Source organism: Salvia hispanica, chromosome 1 (assembly GCF_029641045.1).
Source record: "Salvia hispanica isolate PSC_SH4W2 chromosome 1, Shi_PSC_v1, whole genome shotgun sequence".
NCBI classification, from domain to species: Eukaryota; Viridiplantae; Streptophyta; class Magnoliopsida; order Lamiales; family Lamiaceae; genus Salvia; species Salvia hispanica.
The window spans coordinates 53,428,709-53,450,028 of NC_142692.1; the positions used below are offsets into that span (position 1 = coordinate 53,428,709).

Consider the following 21,320-nt stretch of genomic DNA (forward strand, 5'->3'; position numbering starts at 1 on the left):
CCGTGCTATGCACAGGCCATATAATATTCACTTAATATAAATACTACGAATTCTAAATAATTAAAAAAAAGGAACTAATATCATTATGTACACTTTAAAAAATATGTAATTATTCCACCGAACCTTAAATGGAGCATAGTCTATTCGCCACGAAATTTTTTACGTACTATATTTTTATTTTATGAGTTGAGAAAAAAAAAATAAAGGGAGAATATAAAATGGAAGTAATGACATTTGATATTTTCATTTTAGCAAATGTGTTAATTAGAACGGATGGAGTACATAGTACTCTCTTCGTCTCACAATAGAAGTCACATTTGGTGTGGCACGGACTTCAAATAATTGTTTAATACGGAGTACTAATTTATAGAATATTGTTTTTCCTTTTATAATATGATGATATGTTGACCAGTTGTAATTTATCTAATCTGAAAATGAATTTATGAGTAATATATTTTGTTTAAATGATTTAATTGAAATTATGAAAATATAAATACGTAGATAAATTTTAAAATATAAAAAAAAATATCACAATTTGTGAGTAATATGTATATGGCATACAAAAACGATTTAATTTTTACTTTGTATTCGCAATTTTTTTTCTTATTGACACATAATGATAAACAAAATGTAGATCCATAACCAATGAGCTTTATTTTTCTTTAATATAGATAGTTTCTTGATATTTTAACAATATATTTATACAAATATAACAATTGTACATAAAAGGCTATAGAGTAATTAGACCATCTCCAATCATACACCAAAACTCATTTTTGATGTAGACAATTTCTCCAATCATGCACTAAATTCAAACCCATTTTTGGACTTTTCAATGGATTAACACCAAATATAGAGTTACTACAAAATTTTTATGAGACAAATATCTAAAAATGATGTAAATTTTAAATATGGTATAAATGATTGGAGATGACCTTAACCACGGCAAAAATGAAATTGATCCATTACAACAACATTATTGCATGTTGATTTGTCGATTCACTTTTAATTTTAGAATTTCAATATCAGCTTCTCGATTTGTCTATTGTTTCGTTCTCTTCATCTCTTGAATGTCTTCATGATTTTATTTGCTTGTCTCTGTAGATTGCCAGAATCTGGAACCTCCTCTTCCTCCTCCACCTCCACTTTCTGCAAAAGAAATCAATAAAAAAAGTTTGATTTATAGTAAAGTGAATATATGTATACCAAACAAAAAAGAAATATTTATGAATAAAGATGAATTCTAACCATACATGAAAAGTAGAGAAATATAAAAATTACAGAGAGAAGCATTACCTAAATTTATGTATTCCTCTGTTTTGCCTGCAGCTACTTTTGAACAGGATAAGATTGATTCAACTAAATTAGTAACTTTTTTTTTTATTAACACAAATATAGTGCATACTCATATTGGAGCCAACTAAAATTTTGCCACTGAAATTGGTATATAAAGCTGTATAAAAATTGTCAAATTGGAGTTGAGTTTGGGATGGGGGATTTCTAAAATAAAAATTAAAAACATACCCACTTCGGTTTTGATTAAATGCCAGATATTTTTTTATTTAGACCGTCTCAAATAAATATCTTAAATTTTTTCACTACTTCTAATAAGTGAACTTTATATTCCACTGACTCATTCTACTAACAACTATTATAAAACTCCCTCTCCCTTAATTTTTTCCTACTTTATTCTTTTTTCAACACAATTTCTTAATCTCCGTGCCGAGAAGTTTTGACTCAACTTAACTGGAATGGAGGAAGCATATAAACATGGGTTTCATATTCCACTATTTTTTTTACTTAGTTTCCTTTATAAGTTAAACAATTTCTTAAAACTTGCAAATATTAGACATTTAATGAATGAATGGAAATAGGAGGAAATAGTTAAAATTGAATGGGGATTTGACGGTAGGGAATTTGGTTGTGAAATTTGGAGTAATAATTTTTGTATTTCCTAATATTTTCTATTTTTCTATACTCATTTAAGAATATAATAATTTTCTCACATCTTTTCAAAGCTATATTGATTTGAGATAGAATGTCCATTAATATTTGTGTGTATATTTTCTATTCGTTTTTTTAGCTTAATTTAAGAATGTATTTATGTTTACATCCTTTGCATATTGATATATAGGAAAAAATTAATTTAGAGGATATTTATTGGACAATCTCATATTTTACTCGGCTTTAATTTCAATAAACTTTATAAATTATACTCTCTCCACTCCAAGATAGTCGAATCGTATTTCATTTTGAGTTGTCTCAAGATAGTTTAGTCTATTCTTTTGTGGCAAATATTTTATCTTCTTTTATAGGAGTACTTTACTCTATTTTCCTTTCTCATTCTTTTACTCTTTCTTTTTTAACATTTAATATACAATTTTTAAAATTTCATGCCTTAAAAAAAATTGTCCTAATCAACTTTTAATGAAAAGGAAGTACTATAAAAAAATATGATAAGATTGATTTCCACAAATACTTCTTGGGTAAATATGTTGGCAACAATTGCAATCAAGCTTGACAACTTTAATCAATTAGAATAACCCCAAAATAAAAATAAAAAGAACTAAAAACCCTCTCTCAAGATGACGGAAATTCTGCAACCTAAAACAAATTGCAAGTTGGCGTAACCTATCCCAGAGGGGATTGTTTGATAAAATAAACTTTAGTAATCAAATGCTATTGATTGACTGTTGGTTTTAAAGATGGCCATTTTAATTAACCAAGATTAAAATCAGTTTTTTACTAGCTTTACATTTCCATCATTCCACAGGCTTTTCAGCCGTCAGTCAAACTTTTGAGGCTTGTCAATCACAGATTTATTACCACGAAGCTTTGTTGGTTTCAGAGATGAGCAATGATAAACAATCAAATTTTGTACGACCAAAATAAAGTTATATTAATAATTTGATGTATTAGTTATATATTAAAATTATAAATATAGTAAGTGGATAAGTTAAAAAGACTTATTAGCCTTTAATCTCATTTTTTATATTTATATTTGAATTTTCTTTCTATTATTTTTAAAATTTGAATTAAAGTAGGCACTAGTGACATATATAATTCTAAAAAAATAAAAAAATTATAAAAAATCATAAATATATAACCACAATATTATGCACTTTCCATGTACTATATATGTATCTAATATTTTAATTAAATTCATAAATAAACTTATTTTTTTGTCAAATAAATAAGAATTTGGTTGTACAAAATTTGGTCACATAGATTTATTGTTTAAAGATGGCCATTTTAATTACAATAAGTCTATGCAACCAAATCTTGTACAACCAAAAATTGATTTATTTAAGAAAAAAAGTAATTTATTTATGTATTTAATTAAAAAGTATAGACATACATATAGTATAGGGAACGTGCTATGCACGTTCGATTTCATTTAATTAGCCAAGATTAAAATCTGTCTTTTAATTAGCCAAGATTAAAATCAGCTTTTTAGTAGCTTTACATTTCCATCATTCCACAGGCTTTTCAGCCGTCAGTCAAACTTTTGAGGCTTGTCAATCACAGATTTATTACCACAAAGCTTGGCTAAAGCTGAATAATATTGGCTTCACTTGGTTCTTTATATTATAACATGATTTGGTGAAAAATATCATCAACATGGGCGGGAAAATGCAGTGACTTTATATATTTATATATTATAGACTAGAATATGTTTGAAATCGAACCTCTAATACAGAACAAATAAACATCTAATAGAACCTCATAAGAAAGAAAACAATACTTAAAGAAATCACTTAGAATTCACATGTCAAATTTTAACAGAAATTTTAATGCGAATCTAGATGTTCAACATTTTATAATACAATATCATCAAGGGTCAAAGGTTGATGGAGGTCCAATAAGAAAGTGAAAACATAACAAGAAGTCAAGCTAGAAACTGATTCAAAGTAATCTGTCTATTAAGATGATGTCCAAATTCTTTACGAAGACTACCATTGTCTTCATTTTTGAAAAACTTCGGGTGAGTATCTTTCACGTCCCCAATGGCGGATCCAGGAACTGATCAACGTGGGGCCGGACGAGATAAGGAATTTACTACAATCTTTTGTTGCGCGCGATGAAAACGACTCAAATTTTTTTATTTGAAATAATATAATACTCCACCGGTCTCATCAAAGATGACACACTTTCCTTTTTTACTCGAGTCAATCAAGATGACTCATACTAAAATTAGAAACATCTCTACTTTATTGCTTCTCTCATACTTTACTTTCTCTACTTAACATACTCCATAAAATAAGATCATAAAATTTTATATCGTCCAAAGAAGGGGTTATCTCCTAGAGACAGAGGAAGTAAATTTCTCTCACTGTATACTATCAAAATATAATTCAACCAGTCATCCTTAATATTTCATTTGTTTTTCTAATTTTGTCCATTAATTTTCACTAATTACAAGACTATGTCAAATATAGGTTTCCTTGAAAAAATAATTATGCAAGACTAAATCATTTAAAAGATCATATGGGCATTTTTGTTCATTAGATGGGAAAAATATTATGTAACGTTTAGTTTAAGAAAAATTGAGAATTTAGTATATAATAACAAGATTTAACCTTTTTTTAAAAACTAAGCTAGTTTTTTAAATTACTAAGATTATAATAAATTATGACTAAACCTTTTTAATAGATAAACATTTAAAATAATTAGAGATAAATTAAAATTTTAAATTATTTTGATTTAGCTTGAGAATGGGTAATTCAATAGGTCAAAGTAGAGGGTAAATTTATATTCTGCTCCTATTTCCAAGAATTAAGTATGATCTAGTTGGACACGCCTCTTCCCGGCTCCTCTTCCTTATCTTTATGTAAAGCATAGTCCCTCCTAGTGCGAAAAGAAAACACAGTCATCTCCTTCGACAGCGTCCGCTGCCGTCGTGCGACTCTCTCCCATTTCTTTTCTCTTCCAAAGTTTCGTCTGTTGTGAAAGTAGATGGGGATGGGGCAGAAGCTCTAACGTCGTGTGGTCGGCAGCTGAAGGAAGGCATTTTCCGGCGGTTCTCCGGGTCGACGGTGGGGTCGGCCGACCCCACCTGCCTCCGCCACTGCACATCCCAATTGGAGTCCAAGTGAGAGAGATATGGCCGTTTTATAGAGACTGCACAGAGCAGTGCCAAACCAGCGGTGCGCACCCAGTGACCCGCTGGCTCAGACATGGCTCCTAAATAGTCCGATTGAGTCGATAGGTTTGAAACCAGCGACTCGCTAACGAGTAAAAACCATTTATGAATGCATTTTCATCTTTTTTGGGTTGTTTTTAGCCTCTAGTATGTGAGAATGCAATTTTGGACTCATTTTGAATATTACCAAGTCTCAAATATTGAACACCCATCTCTATCTTTGAAAATTTATCAAAATTCCTTTTGATTTTTTGCAAACTAAGGTCAATAGGTTTGTTTGCTAGTTTAATAGACCCATTAAATTTTATTTTAGTGAAAGTTACATTTGGATTATTTTATTTGTTTTATTAATATATACTCTCACCACCCGCGAATAGGAGTCCGAATTCAGTTTAATTATAAATAGTAATATAGTCTCACATTGAATAAATATATTCTACTCACATTTTATTTAACACCAACATATACAAATAAGACTCATTTTTCACTAACTTTTTATCTTTTTCTATCTATTTTTCTTAAAACTCGTACCACAAAGAATTAAAATTCCTAATAATGGACGGAGGGAGCACTCGTAAGACGTTTTCATCCTTCTCCTTGTCACTATTTTGGTCACGGGACATGTAAGGGGACTGGCTGTCAGATCAAATCTAAAGTCGAGTTGACTCGGTCAACCTGAAAGTAACAGAGGTTGACTCGGTAGTTTAGTCCAACACAAATTTGAATTAAGACTATGTTTATCGGTGGGGTGGGTCGACCGCCACCTCACCCCACGTTTAAAAAAAAAAATGAATTAAATTGCCTCAATCCCAAGTAGACCGCGGTCTCTCTCCACACAAACACCAACCAGGCGGTCTCCATTCCATCATCCAATGAGATTGTGCCAAATGGCACAATCTCATTGATTGATATATATACTTTTAAATTAATATATCTTTAATATAAAATATTATAAAATTATAAAAATTATATCAAAATTCATAATTTTTCTTCCTCTATAAATAGGACCACATTTGCTATAGTTTGCATACAAAAAAAAATATCTCTTTCCTCTTCCTATAATCCTTCTTGTTTGATAAAATTTCATATTTTTTAGTTTACTTTGTTGCTAACTATGGAGGATGATGAGAATAATATATTCTCCGATTCCCCAAATTTCTATCCTTCCCAAAACTACAACCCTTCCCAAAATTTTAATCCTTCTTAAGATTATTTCCCTAGTTTTGATGATTTTCCAAATTCTGATCAATTTCAAAATTCATTTCAAAACCAACATTCAAGCCAAGTCATATCACCAACCAACTCGAGTGCTTCAAACACTCCACATGATTGGAGTGAGCAAGAAGACATGTCATTAATGTCTGCTTATTGTTTCGTGAGCAGGGATGCAGTTGTTGGCACCAACCAAACTAATGCCCATCTATGGCAAAAGGTTCTTGATCAATATGAGGAAGCAAGAAAAGAAAATCTAGGAATGGGTGATAAGGCTAATTTCATGCATCGGATATATGGTGAAAAGCGTTATAATTTTCTGGGTCTAACACGTTTCCTAAGCCAGGTGTGTGAAAAAAATCGCTAGATCGAGGAAATGCTGAAGGAAAGGGTCTAGCAAAGGAATGAAGTGAAGTGAGCAGAATTCAAAGGAAAGAAGGCGTGACGGAGGAAGTCAGTAGCTGAGGGCAACAAAGTCTATCTATGCCTCGCTGGGCCCCGCTCCAACGCCTATAAATAGAAGAGCATGCAACGCACAACGATATCACTTTTTCACTCTCTTTTAGCTCACACACATAACACACACTTGGGAATGGGAGATCTGGGGTAGTTCGGGGTTACGAAGGGTTCATTTCTTTAGAAAGTCTCAGTTGCAACACCGTCCGCGTGTGGACGAAGATACAATCTCTTTTAATTTCAGTTGTTTTGTATTTTTGCGGTCGAACTTCACTTTCGGGAGTCGATTTGGCTGTTAATGTTACTTGTTATCTTTTCGCTTCTGTTGGTTTGCGTTTAGTTGTGATATTTTGAGTTGATTTACGTAGATCTTGCTGCTGAGAGTTTATTTTAACAAGTATTATGTCGATCTCTGTTTTATTTTGATGTTGTGGTCCTCGATCTGGGAATTTGGTGATAGATCTGTGTTTATTGACTGATTGGAGGTTGTTGTTTAAATCTGAAGTGATGAAGTGTTTCTGTTGGGAGGAGTTTGTGTCGGACGCTTGGATCCGGAGTGGATTTAGCGTCTGAGGTTGGATCCGAAGTGAGAAAAGGAAGTTGTTAGATAGATTTGAGTTTTCTGCTTGTTTCCTGTTTTACTTCGTCTAGCATCTGTAGATCCGTTCAGTTCTTCATTGTTATGCATCAATTTGATTTAGATTTAGTTTGCTCTGCTCTGATTTCGTTCATGTTGTTTTTCTTATGAGTTTTTTTTACGCAATTTGGTTGAACAAGATGATGTCGCTGTTAGTTAGAACCCGAGTTAGTTATTCTGCCAGCTTTTCGTCCGTACCCTGCTTTTTCAGTCATGGTCCCCACAGTCATTTTGTTTCCTAGGTCTACGTAATTAGAGTAGTTTTCTTAGATATGGTGATTGAGCAGTTAATTTTCTTGCAACGTTCTCTTGTTATTTCGCCTAAGTATAGCTATTAGCATAGGAGTTTTAAGATTCCCAAGTCAAGTTTAATTTGTTTCCTCAACCCAAGAAAAATGCGTGGCAGCAGCCAACACCAAAAACAAGTCCAAATCCTTGAACATGATTATTACACATCCTTCTCTGTGGGATCGATCCCTACTTCCCTATACTAGGTTTAGTAAAGTGGTTGAGGGTTTTTGAAAGAAGTACTCTGTGTGTCCGACGACCAGGATTTCCTACGACCAACGAGTTCCTAGACCGCGTGATCTAGTGGATTTGCTGGACCAAGGGAACCTGTTTATTTCCTTCTGTGCGCACCGTGAACACACACAACGTACTTTCAATGTGCCAACAAAGAAGTTTAGAGTCATTGAGACAACGCTACAAACAACTCAACACAAATGTCACAAAGTGGATTGGTGTTAGAGTTTGTATACTAGAAATCACGTTTCGAGTGATTGAATACTGTAAAACTCTTATTTTATTTTCCAATAAATAAAACAGATTATTTTTGTCATAATGTTGTTATGTTTTACATTTAATGGATGTTAATGCATGTTTAAATATATAAGTTAACTTAACAAAGTCTAAGTCTTTGTTTTAGTAGACCGGTTGTGGGCGTCGTCCACTTTAAGGTAACACGGTCAGTTCTAAACAAAGAAAAAGATGAATTTCACAACCTAGATGGAATTTGACTACCCATCGAGAAAGGTTGCAATGTCAGTCCGCATATTTCTAAGCCTTACTGAAATAAGATGACATTGGTGTGGTATAGCACTGAAGGGATCTAACAGCAAGACTTGCCTTAGGCTATCTACTGAAAGGCGAGGTCTTGATAAATATTTATTTCTTAATCAATGTAGGTTAGCATTGAGCATACGGTATTGATTATGCACTGCTTTGACTTATCAAATGGTGCGGGTTTTTGTAACCCAATTATCCTGATATATTGGGCAGTGGTGATCGATATCTAGCGGTGCTAGGATTGCTATTATATTGAATCGTGCGCGAGCTGAGTCTCGCTTGATAATGTCCTCAAGAGGAGCGCGAAACGAGGTTTTATTATTCGGAACCTAGCTAGTTGGAGTGTGATTACTCTATGAATAATAAATAAGCGTTTCATGCTAAGTCCACTCTTGGAATTAATAAGAAGTTAATTAATTAAGTCAATAGCAGACATTAATTAATTAATGGACATTTTAATCTTAAGCACGGGAAATGAAAGTTAAACGGAAACCCGGATTACTTGTAATTTCGGATTTGGATGGGGAGAGTTCAATATTACTTCTGTAGTGGCTGCTCGTAATATTCCAATTATAACTTATATTAAATTGTGGGTTCAATTTAATTAGTAAAAAGTAAATTGGATGAGCCCATATCCAAAACCTTCCATAGATCCCTGTCTGGGCCCAAAAGGAACTTAATATAAATAGGAGAATAAAGGGGACAGAAAACAACAATTTTCTCATCATTGTAATTTTCGAAAATCCCTTCTCCAGTTGAGGAGATTTTCGAATTCCTCTCCTATTCCGAAAAGGATTTCTTCTGTCTTCTTTATTTAAGTCCTAGTATTCTAGTAAGATCAGCCCACACTGATATTGGGATACAGTTCGGGAACCAGAGAGAAGATTTGTGGTTTAGTACTCAAAGCATCACGTGGAGAAGAAGCTAGCCATCTTCAATTCTTTGGAGAATTAATTAGGTATTTTTCTGCTCCGTAGAAAAACATGTTTTAGGTTTCAATATTCTTAAAGCATGATTGATTCAAGTTATGAGCATGATACATGTGATAATTACGCGAATAGCTTTTGTCTAAATAATCTGCTAAATAGATCTGATTATTATGTGATTGATTTATTCTCGCACGCTTCCGCTGCCAGCACCTTCAATTGGTATCAGAGCCAGTCTTTGGCTCTGATTATTTGGATTTAAATTTCGCGAAATTCATGTATGCATGTCTTATTTGATTACGAAGCATGTTCTTGTGTTTTTGTTATTTTTGTTTATGCATGTTGAACTCAAGAACATTCGAATCATAGAACTTGAATTATTAGAACGCACGAGATGTGCGATTCGTCGGCGTTTACGCCGGGATGAATCGCACTACATGCGATCGGAGTAGGGTTGTCGAATTGAGTGGGAGCCGAGGGTCACGGGCAAGGGGCGACGCGCCGGCGAGATTGGATTCGCGCGCGCTACCGGCCGAACCCGCCAAACCCTAGCCGGCCCCGATCAAAGCTCGACTATCGCCGACGTAAAAGTGGGAGCCGAGGGGCGATGATCTCGCGGCGACGCGGCGACGAGCATGGGCTCGTGCGCGCCGCCGGTCGAGACCGCGACCCCGAGCCGGAGTCTGCTGCAAGTCGCGCGGAGGAGACCAGGTGCGGCGGCTCGTCCGAGAGCTGCCGAGGTGCCGAGAGGTCACCGAAAATAGCAAACCCTAACCCTAACCCTAGTCGCCTAGCCCTGACATCGCCGGACCGAGAGCAGCCATGCCTCTCGAGGCAGCTGCTGGTTCTCGCGTGAGTCGCCGGGGCAGTGGGAGATCGCCTGAAAAGGCGCGGCTTCGGCCGCGTTTCTGGCTGACGTGCGACGGAGGGATATCGCGGCGGTCATACGCCGGGAAGGAGTGAGGAGGAAGCGCGCGCCTTCGGGCGCGGCCTACCGGCGACGGTCGGGCGGCGAATTCGTCGCCCCGGCGAGCGTCTCCGGAGGATGTCTTCAAATCTTCGTCGTGTAGATTCGTGCCAACCTCGAATCGCAAGATATTTACGAAAGATTATTTTGATGATTATTTAATTCCTTAATTAATAGAAATCATTAAAAATAATATTATTTAATGAAATAAAATATTTTGGGAAGATTTCCCTAGATTTTAGGAATATTTGGATTATTTTCTATATCTATGAATATTTTATATCCTAGATGATATAGATGAGAATAATTTAATAGTTTCCTAAATATAATATATCTAGAATCTATAATAAGATAGATATATAAGATTACATTAAATAATATAATTTAATATTCTTCCTAAATCTTGAACTTGGATATTATATGAATTTAATTTTTCATGTCTAATTAAGATTATAAATAATGTATTTTATTTTAGATATATCTTATAGTATGACATGAATAAGAATTAATTTCTAGATTTATAATTCCTAAAACTAAGACTTTAAAGATTATAAAAGATTTAATTATCCAGTCAATTAAATACCAACAGAATTTAATTAGTCTTAATCTGCCTTAAGGCTAAAGGATAATTAATGAAAAACCATAACTAAAATGTCTAAGCGATAATTATGAACTTAAGGTTTATATATGGTCTCCATCGGTTGGACTGCCAAACTTTGTGAAGCTGATTTTCTAATATTATCGCCACCTACAAAGTAGGGACAATAATCCTACGAAAACGGTAAGTTCATAAGGGCGGACTTCTCACATAATAAATAGAATGAACTAGAAAGTGGTTCCCAATATTATTGCCATCTGCAAAGTGGGGACAATAATCCTAAGGAACTGCAAGTTTCAGGGTTCAATCAGAATTTATGAGATAGCTTGATTTTGTTATCAGCACATGAACATTGTTATGGGAGTATTGTAGAAATAAAATTCTGTAATGCTAAATCTGATGGTCGTGCTTAGGCAACATTAGGCGTGTTGACCTCCAAAGGAGGAAGATATTGATGCGTCGGTGTTGTGACCAGTAAAATTGTAAAGTTTTTGATGCGTATTAACCTCCAAAGGAGGATACAATTTATTAATTTTGCTGTTGTAAGATTTTGAAAAGTTCTATGGTTAATCTACTCAATTTCCTTACATAAGTTTATGACAAATAGTAAAATCTTCTGTTTGCAGTGCAATAAAATCCGTCAAGATGTCTTTTAATCCTCTTTCTGCCATTCTCAAAGAAAACAAACTCGAAGGCCAAAATTACATCGAATGGAAACAAAACTTGGATATCGTTCTCACAGCCGAAGAGTACAAGTTCGTGCTCACTACTCCACGCCCAGCTGTGCCGGCAGCTAATGCTGCGCAAGCATTGCGAGATGCGCATAGACGGTGGCATAAGGCGAATGAGATGGCTAAGTGCTATATGTTGGCTTCTATGTCATCAGTACTCAAGCATCAACATTCAGCCATGGAAACTGCCGCCGAGATCATGACAAATCTCGCAAATCTTTTTGGTACTCAGAATCGAACGGCTAAGTCTCAAGCCTTTCGGAGTATCATGACGAAGTCTATGAAGGAAGGCTCGTCAGTGAGGCAACACGTCCTCGAGATGATGAGTCACCTCAACCAGATTGAGGTGTTGGGAGGGACAATAGATCCCGAGTCCCAGGTTACTATAATCCTTCAGAGTCTTCCCCCTAGCTTCCAGCAGTTCAAGCTCAACTTCGAGATGAACAAGCGGAATTACACTTTGGCAGAGCTGCTGACTGAACTTCAGTCGGCGGAGGACCTTATGGTTCAAGCTAAGGTGGCCATGTTGAGTTTGGTGCCTAATTCCTCTGGCTCTAAGCCTAGAAAAGGAAAGAAAAAGGCACCGAACCCAGTGGCAGCTAAGAATGCTAAGGGAAAGAAGAAACAGCGGGGTGACAAGAAGCAAACTGGAAAGTGCTTCAAATGTGGAGAGAAAGGTCATTGGAAGCCAGACTGTCCTAAAAAGGCAAGGCTACAGGTATGCACCATGCTCTAGTAGTCGAGTCATGTTTGGCTTCGACATCTACTCATACTTGGGTTATTGATACTGGAGCAACTGATCATATATGTTTTGATCCTGACTTAATGCAGGTGACAAGACGGCTACATGATCGTGAGATCGAAGTCCAGCTGGGCGACGCTACGAAAGTGGCGGCCGTTGCAGTGGGAGACGTTTATTTACGTTTTTCTAGTGATAGATTTTTGATTTTGAAGAATGTTTTGTTGATACCTTCTTTTAGAAGAAATTTAATTTCAGTTTCCAAATTGTCTTTTGATGGATATTCGATTTCTTTTAATGACAATTGCGTTATTAAGAAAGATGGTTCTTATATCTGTCGTGGTATCATGGAAAGCAATCTGTACACAATCACTTCTACACAATTTAATCAACGTAAATCAGAACTCAATAATACATCGAAAATTTCTAAGAAAAGAAAAGAACCTTCAAGTTCAATGAATGACACGTACTTATGGCACCTTAGACTTGGTCATGCCAACGAAAGAAGGATTCATGCGATGGTTGATCAAGATCTCATCAAAGGTCTTGAGAAGGAACCATTTTCGAAGTGTGAATCCTGTCTCGAAGGCAAGATGACTAAGAGACCTTTTAGGTCAAAGGGAAATAGGGCCAAGGAAGTACTTGAGCTCATTCATACTGATGTGTGTGGACCAATGTCAACCGAGGCAAGGGGTGGCTATCGATACTTCGTCACCTTTATAGATGACTTCTCGAAAGTTGGATATGTCTATTTGATGCGCTACAAGTCTGAAACTTTTGACAAGTTCAAAGAGTTTAAGGCTAAAGTAGAGACGCGTCATGGTAAGACTATCAAATGCCTGCGATCTGATCGCGGAGGCGAATACCTAAGTGCCGAGTTTTTGGACTACTTATCAGTGGCGGGAATACAATCCCAAACGACTGCGCCGGGCACACCCCAGCAGAATGGCGTAGCTGAAAGAAGGAATAAGACCTTATTAAACATGGTCCGATCGATGATGAGTTATGCACGGTTACCTACTTCGTTTTGGGGGCATGCGTTGCTTTCCGCAACCTATCTCTTAGACCACTTACCTTCTAAATCAGTTCCTACTACCCCATATGAGTTGTGGAATGGGCGAAAGCCCAATCTAGAGCATCTCAGAGTATGGGGGTGTCCGGCTCATGTATTGGAAAAGGATCCAACTAAGCTGGAATCTAGGACGGAGGTTTGTGTGTTTATAGGATACCCTAGAGGAACGAAAGCTTATGAATTCTATAGTCTCAGAGATCAGAAAGTGATTGTGAGCACTCATGCCACATTCTTAGAGGAAGACTATGTAATGAATCATAAGCCCAGCAGTGAGATAGCTCTTGATGAGCTCACTCAAGTTACAACTTCCATTAACCAAGAACAATTACCTAGTGTAACAACAACTCCAGAAATTTCAACTAATACACCAGATATTGTAGTGCCGCGCTGCAGTGGGAGGGTCTCTCATGAGCCCGATAGATACATTGGTTTGGGTGAGTGCATGGATCACTCCTCGGACAACAATGTACTTGATCCCTGGAACTTTGCAGAAGCGCAGGCAGATGTCGATCATTGCGAATGGGTGAAAGCAATGGATTCGGAACTACAATCAATGGTAGACAAAGACGTCTACGATTTGTCTGTCCTACCCGAAGGCTGTACTGCCATTGGGAGTAAATGGATATACAAACGTAAACGTGGACCCGATGGACGAGTTAAAGTCTTTAAGGCAAGACTAGTGGCTAAGGGGTATACCCAAAAGGAAGGCATCGATTACGATGAGACCTTCTCCCCAGTGGCCATGCTCAAATCGATCCGTATACTTTTTGGGAATTGATCATAGTTTATCTGTTTTCAATGTATGTTTCTTATTATGCAAATTTCAACTTCTGTTGCTTAGTGTGTAATCTTCAATTTCTGTTGCTTAGTATGTAATCTTTAATTTCTGTTGCTTATGTAACTTCCAGTTTATGTGATAAGGCCTTCAATCAAAGTATGACTACATGACATCACAAGTGGGGGTGGAATCCAATGACATCCCATGTGATCAATAAAATCAAAGTATGATTACATGACAAGTCATTTCTATCACAAGTGGTGGTGGAATCCAATGATAACCCATGTGATCACGAAAATCAAAGTATGACTATATGACAAGTCATTTTCTGTCAAGTGGTGGTGGAATCCAATGACAACCCATGTGATCACGAAAATCAAAGTATGACTACATGACAAGTCATTTTCTATCACAAGTGGTGGTGGAATCCAAGGATATCCCATGTGATCACAAATGATAGTAGTGGAATCCTATGCTCAACAAATTACTTCTATATATTTACTTATATGCTTTAAGAAAATTATACACAAATCCTCTTACGATTATTGAGCCAACTCTCCCTAAAAAATGTCATCAAGTTCTAATTTTGAAGCTTTCAATCTTCTTGAAGACAATGAATGGGAAGAAAAAATTGTTGAACAAAATCAGCAACTCGATCAACTAATCGAGGATATAGCTATTTGGCCAACAACCTTGCCTTCACAACCTACAACCCAGACGGCTAGAGCTAAAAGGAGATACATTGAAAGGAAACGCGAAGAGGGTCATGATACTATTTTCGAGCAGTACTTTGCTGAAGATCCAATCTATCCTCCAGATATTTTTCGAACAAGGTATCGCATGCGAAAACCTTTGTTCGAAAAAATAATGAACAAGCTCGTCGACACCGACAACTTTTTGTGCAGAAGCGTGATGCTACCGGTTGACTTGGTATGTCTGCAATTCAGAAATGTACAGCAGCGATGAGGATGTTGGGCTACGGGGCGGCGGCCGACTTGCACGACGAATATTTGAGAATGAGCGCACAACTCATTCGCAAATCTCTCATCAAGTTCGTTGAAGGTGTAATCTCTAACTTCGGCGATGAGTACTTGCGAAAGCCCAACGAAGAAGACTTGGCAAGACTTCTGCATATTGGAGAACAACGTGGGTTTCCAGGCATGTTGGGTAGTATTGACTGCATGCATTGAGAATGGAAGAATTGTCCCACTACATGGGCTGGACAATATGCCGGAAGAAGCGGGAATCCGACAATCATCTTGGAAGCAGTAGCATCTCAAGATTTGTGGATATGGCATGCTTTTTTTGGAACTCCAGGTTCGAGAAATGATATTAATGTGCTTGATCAATCTCCTGTTTTTGATGATATTTTGGAAGGTCGAGCACCGAAGGTCAATTACATAGTAAATGGCCATGAAAAAAATATGGGATATTATCTCACTGACGGCATATATCCTCAATGGGCGGCATTTGTCAAATCTATACCAGGTCCACAAACGATGAGGCACAAGTTGTTTGCTCCACATCAAGAGTCTACGCGAAAAGATGTTGAGCGAGCTTTTGGTGTTTTGCAAGCTCGTTTTGCTTTTATCAAATGTCCATGTCTTATTTGGGATCGTGATATTATGGGGAAAATAATGATTGCTTGCATAATCTTGCACAATATGATAGTGGAAGATGAAAGAAGCACATATTCGAACTATTGTGATCCAGCAGAATTTATTCAAGATCGACTTGGACAAAGTAGTCGTGAGAATGAAGATAGAGATGCGAATAATGATTTCATATATTCTACGAATAGGATTGCGAGTCTAGCTTCTTACATGAAAAACAAAGCCCAACTTCAAAACAGAGAAGCTCACAAAGCTCTGCGAGACGATTTGGTTGAGCATATATGGGCAAAATTCGGCAATTGCAATTGAATGTCTAGTTTTCATCTTATGTATGAGCACCAATTATGTATTTTAAATTTCATATTTCAATTACTGTAATGTATATTTTTTGTTTTTTTTTATAATTTTTAGTTTGTCATTTATTAAGTTTTTCTATAAATTTACAATAATAAGTATTTCATGTATTAATAATATTATTAAAAAATAATATAAAAATAAATATATAATAGTGTGGTTGGGTGGTTGGGGCGGTCATTGATAAACCATGAAAATGTGGGTGGTTGGGTTGGATGAATATTGATGATGTGGAGGAGATATAGATGAATTAAATATTGAAAAAGTGGTTGGTTGGGTTGGGTTGGGTGGTTGCTGATAAACATAGTCTAATGATGGACGGAGGGAGCACTCGTAAGACGTTTCCATCCTTCTCCTTGTCACTATTTTTGTCACGGGACATGTAAGGGGGCTGGCTGTCAGATCAAATCTAAAGTCGAGTTGACTCGGTCAACCTGAAAGTAACAGAGGTTGACTCGGTAGTTTAGTCCAACACAAATTTGAATTAAACAACATCCGATCTTGCTTGCACCTACCGAATTGTTTTAGCTTACTAAATAAAATCAAGACTAAAGGCCCTTTTTTGTTCTAAATATGTATATTTTATGATTTTGGTCCAAAACATTTTTTTTTGAATTATTTGGTCCTTCATAAATAAAATCGGGTCATATTTAGTCCGAATTGGACGGAAATGTTAAATTTAACAGTCAACGAATATTAATTGAATTTTGATCGGATTAAATTAATAATTAAGTTAATATCAAGTTAAAAGTTACACTGCTGGAGCCGGTCCCCTCTCCTCCGCCGCCATACGGTGTCGGATAGTAAGAGCCAAAATCAACACAGTAACAAACAAGAATTAGTAGTAGGAAATGGAGAGAGAGAGAGCCCATTTCCGCAAAAATAGCAGCGAGCTCTTCATCTTCCCCTCCTCTTCCTCCTCCATGGAACTCTCCAAATCAATCCTCAGCCCCGACCACCGCCTTAGCCCTAACAAGGCCTCCCCTTTCCTCCTCAAGAAACGCCTCGACAACCCCGAGCCCTCCTCCCCCAAAGTTACCTGCATCGGCTAAGTCAGAGTCAAATCCATGAAGAAGAAGAAGAAGAAGACCAACCGAAGCCTCTCCAGCCGAAGGGCCGAGGTCAGTTTCAGAAAAATCGAGGCGGCGCAGGGACGGGTGTATTTGGCGGCGCATGGATTTGCTTGTGGTAGTGAAGACTCTTGATAGTGTTTTTTTTTTGTCACTTTTGCAATGTTGGGCTTATTGAACAGAAAGCAATGAACATGGAGATGATCTTTTGTCATACGATTTCGACCTAAATATGGAGCACCAGCCATCCTATGGTGCAACAAGGGAAAACAACACACAATTTGATCTGCCCATGTTTACTTATTCAAGTGTTTCTGCATCAACTAATAACTTCTCACCAGAAAAAGAGCTTGGAGAGGGAGGATTTGGACCAGTTTACAAGGTTCATCTTTGATTACTCAATACACTTTAGAGCCTAAACTTACATGTAACTGTCCAATTATTTTCAAACAGGGCAAATTACTGAATGGACTAGAAGTGGCCCTAAAGAGGCTCTCAAAGACATCCGGACAAGGCTTCGAGGAATTCAGAAATGAGATCTTGCTAATCGCAAAACTCCAGCATAGAAACCTCGTTCGCCTCTTAGGCTGCTGCATTGCCCCAGATGAGAGCATACTCATCTATGAGTACATGCCTAATAAAAGCCTAGACTTGTTCCTTTTTGGTTAGTATATAGTATATACCACTTCATTAATACACATCTTACTACTCCACTATAATGGCTAGTAATCCAATGTTAACAGGATTAATAAAACTAGATTGGGAAACACGCGTTGGCATTATCGAAGGGATTGCTCAAGGGCTACTCTATCTCCATGAGCACTCAAGGGTTCATGTCATCCATAGAGATTTGAAGGCGAGTAACATTCTCCTAGATGGTGAGATGGTCCCCAAGATTGCGGATTTTGGCCTGGCCCGTATATTTGGAGGGAATGATTCGCGGACTCAAACAAATAAGATTGTGGGAACATAGTAAGAAAACTCTTACAACTATATATGTAGCCATTGCAAGAAAACTGATGTGGATTTGGTTGTCTGGAAATGTTAGTGGCTACATGGCTCCTGAGTATGCATTGGAAGGCCTATTCTCCATAAAGTCTGATGTTTTCAGCTTTGGAGTGTTGGTTCTTGAGATTATAAGTGGCAAGAAGAACACTGGCTTCTACCAAACTCACTCTCTCAATCTTCTTGGACATGTAAGCAAGAAACAGAACATATTTAATTTCCTATATCTTCTTGGAAACTCTGTGATAAATGTGGTTGGGTGATTGAATGTGTTGCAGACATGGGATCTGTGGACTCAGGCAGAGGAGTGGAAGTGGTGGATGGATCTCCGGCGGCGGTGGTGGCATTGAGGTATATCAATATGGGACTGTTGTGTGTGCAAGAAAATCCTAATGATAGGCCAAACATGGCTAGTGTGGTGTCCATGCTTAGCAGTGAGAGTGCAGCTCTTCCACCACCTAACAAACCTGCATTTTCTGCTGCAAGTGCAAAAACTTCCACTACCTCATTAGAGGTAAATCATTCTATTAATGGCTTAACTGTTTCAACTATTGAGCCAAGATGACCATACATTCATATGTTGTTTACTATCAGTTGGAACTTTAGACTATCCCTTAACCCTTGATAATATTTGTATTCAAGTGATATAATCCCTCCGACACCCCGTAGATCAACTTTCCATTTTAGGTTGTCCCACTATAGTGGACTGATTTACTTTTATGGCAAAAAGCTACACTTTTTCAATCTCTTACTCCTTTATCCCATTCAAGATGTCTACATTCTCAATGACACAGGATTTTAGGTAGAGTAGTTAAGTACTCCCTCCGTCCCATAGTAGATGTCACATTTTCATTTTTAGTTTGTTCAACAAAAGATGTCACATTTCATCTTTTGAAAAAAGTTCTCCCTCACATCAATTATAAAATTATATTTTCTCTCGCCACTTAACATACAAAATAACATCTCCTAAAATCCTGGGTCATCTCCAAAGTGTGACATCTACCTTGGGACGGAGGGAGTATGAAAAACTAGAGTGAAAAAAGTGATAGAATATATTAATGAGGATAGACGAGACAGAAATTTGTTTCCAAATATGGAAAGTGGACATCTTGTGTGAGACAAACTAAAAGGGAAAGATGAACATCTTGAATGGGACGGATGGAGTACTTTATTCTCTTTTTCTTACTTTATTCCCTCATCTCTCCTCATTTTTCTTTTCTCATACTTTTTTCTCTCCAGTTAATTCAATAAATATCATTTTCTTAAAAACATACCCAAAATAAACTCCTTACTTATAGTAGGATGGAGAGAGTATATATGGTCAATTAGGGTTATAATCAATGTCGAACTAATTTTTATTGTCGAACTGCTGAACCCGTCATTGTTAGCTTGTTTTAGGTCATTATAATACATTTCTAGTTTATTTTAGGTCATTTTATAAAGTACGGATGCCATTTTTAGATCATTTTATGTCATGCTTACTATCATCACCTAAAACAGACTAAGAATGACCTTCATATTGTCTAAAAATGACCTAGTGGTATGGTTTTATGGTTCTGCAATAAGATTGAGTTGTGCTATATCACAACTCTATATATATACATACAGTAAATGTCACGACTTTTGATTTTGCTCCATTTTATTACTCCCTCTGTCTGCCATTAGAAATCGTATTTGAGTTCGGCACTGGTTTTAAAAAATGTAAAAGAAAATGAGTGGAAAAGATAGTGGAATGTGTGGTTCAATTTTATACTCCCTTTGTTTTTAAAAATAGCAACTATTTCTATTTTTGGCCGTTCCTTAAAAATAGAAACTTTAGAATCTTTCTATTTTAGAACATGGACTCCACAATCCACTAACTTTACTTTCACTATTTTTTCTCTTCTTCTCTCGGACTTTACTCATTTTTCTTTTTCTCTCTTACTTTACCAATTCTTCTCACTTACTTTACTAATTGTGCATTAAAATTCGTGCCGTTTCAAATGTTTCTATTTTTTGAATACGGAGGGAGTATAATAGAATATGAGTGAAATGAGTTAGTGAAAAGTGAGATCTATACCTACCATTTATAGTTATAATGAACCAAAATTTCTAATGGCGGACAGACTAAAATGATAAACCGGAATTTATAATGGCAAACGTAGGGAGTACTTTTCAGGGCCTGACTAAAAAGAAAATAGTTACTTTTTAGAGACCAATGGGGTATAAAAATCAATATATAAAAATACTACCTACATTTCATTGAGTATTTTTTTTTTCCCTTTCATTTATAAAGTTACAATGCGAGCCAATGACTGTTGAATCCGAATAGTTCTGGCTTGGTTTATTAAATTATCTATAAGTATTCCACTTCTTTTGTATTCCATGTTTTACTTGTATCTGCAAATCCATAAAAATGTCGGCCACTTCTTCTACTACATGAGGTTCGAATGGTTGCAAAGGTTGTTGGTGATTAAAGTTCGTGTACAAATATTTTTGCTGGTGTCAAGAAAGAACATCAATTAAAATAGTGGCAGATCCACGACGTAAAACGTATGAAATGTTTTACTTTGTGTATGAAAATAAGGGCAAGATGGGTGGATGTCATTTTTCGAATGGGATGTGTGGTTGTCATTTGGAGGGCAGTTACGTGAACAATGAAAACTGGAAATTCTCAAAATCGTTTATGCATAGAACATTCCATCAATTATTTTGCATTGAATATTTGAAATTGAAGATTTGGAGGATGAGAGTTTGGTTTGAAGATGGAAGTTGTCGTCTATATAAAGCGAGTGTATTTATTGATGCTAGTTGATGGGAAGATGCGAGTTTGGATCGAAGCTGGAAGTTGTCGTCGTTAATATCCCACACATCATTATTGTTGTACATAATAAAACTTTAATCTCATGTGAAGTACCAAATCTTATTACGAAATCACATACGAAGTATCCATGTAAATTTGAAATAACATACGA

At 36.4% G+C, this 21,320-nt stretch overlaps 1 pseudogene across 1 annotated transcript; it reads left to right on the forward strand.

The window, feature by feature from the left end:
• The first annotated feature begins 17,126 nt into the window (after positions 1–17,126).
• On the forward strand, positions 17,127–19,110 carry LOC125224154 (G-type lectin S-receptor-like serine/threonine-protein kinase At1g11410; annotated as a pseudogene). The gene is made up of 5 exons (XR_016137330.1): positions 17,127–17,743; positions 17,815–18,025; positions 18,105–18,333; positions 18,410–18,557; positions 18,645–19,110. The product of XR_016137330.1 is annotated as a G-type lectin S-receptor-like serine/threonine-protein kinase At1g11410 (transcript).
• Positions 19,111–21,320: the final 2,210 nt, after the last annotated feature.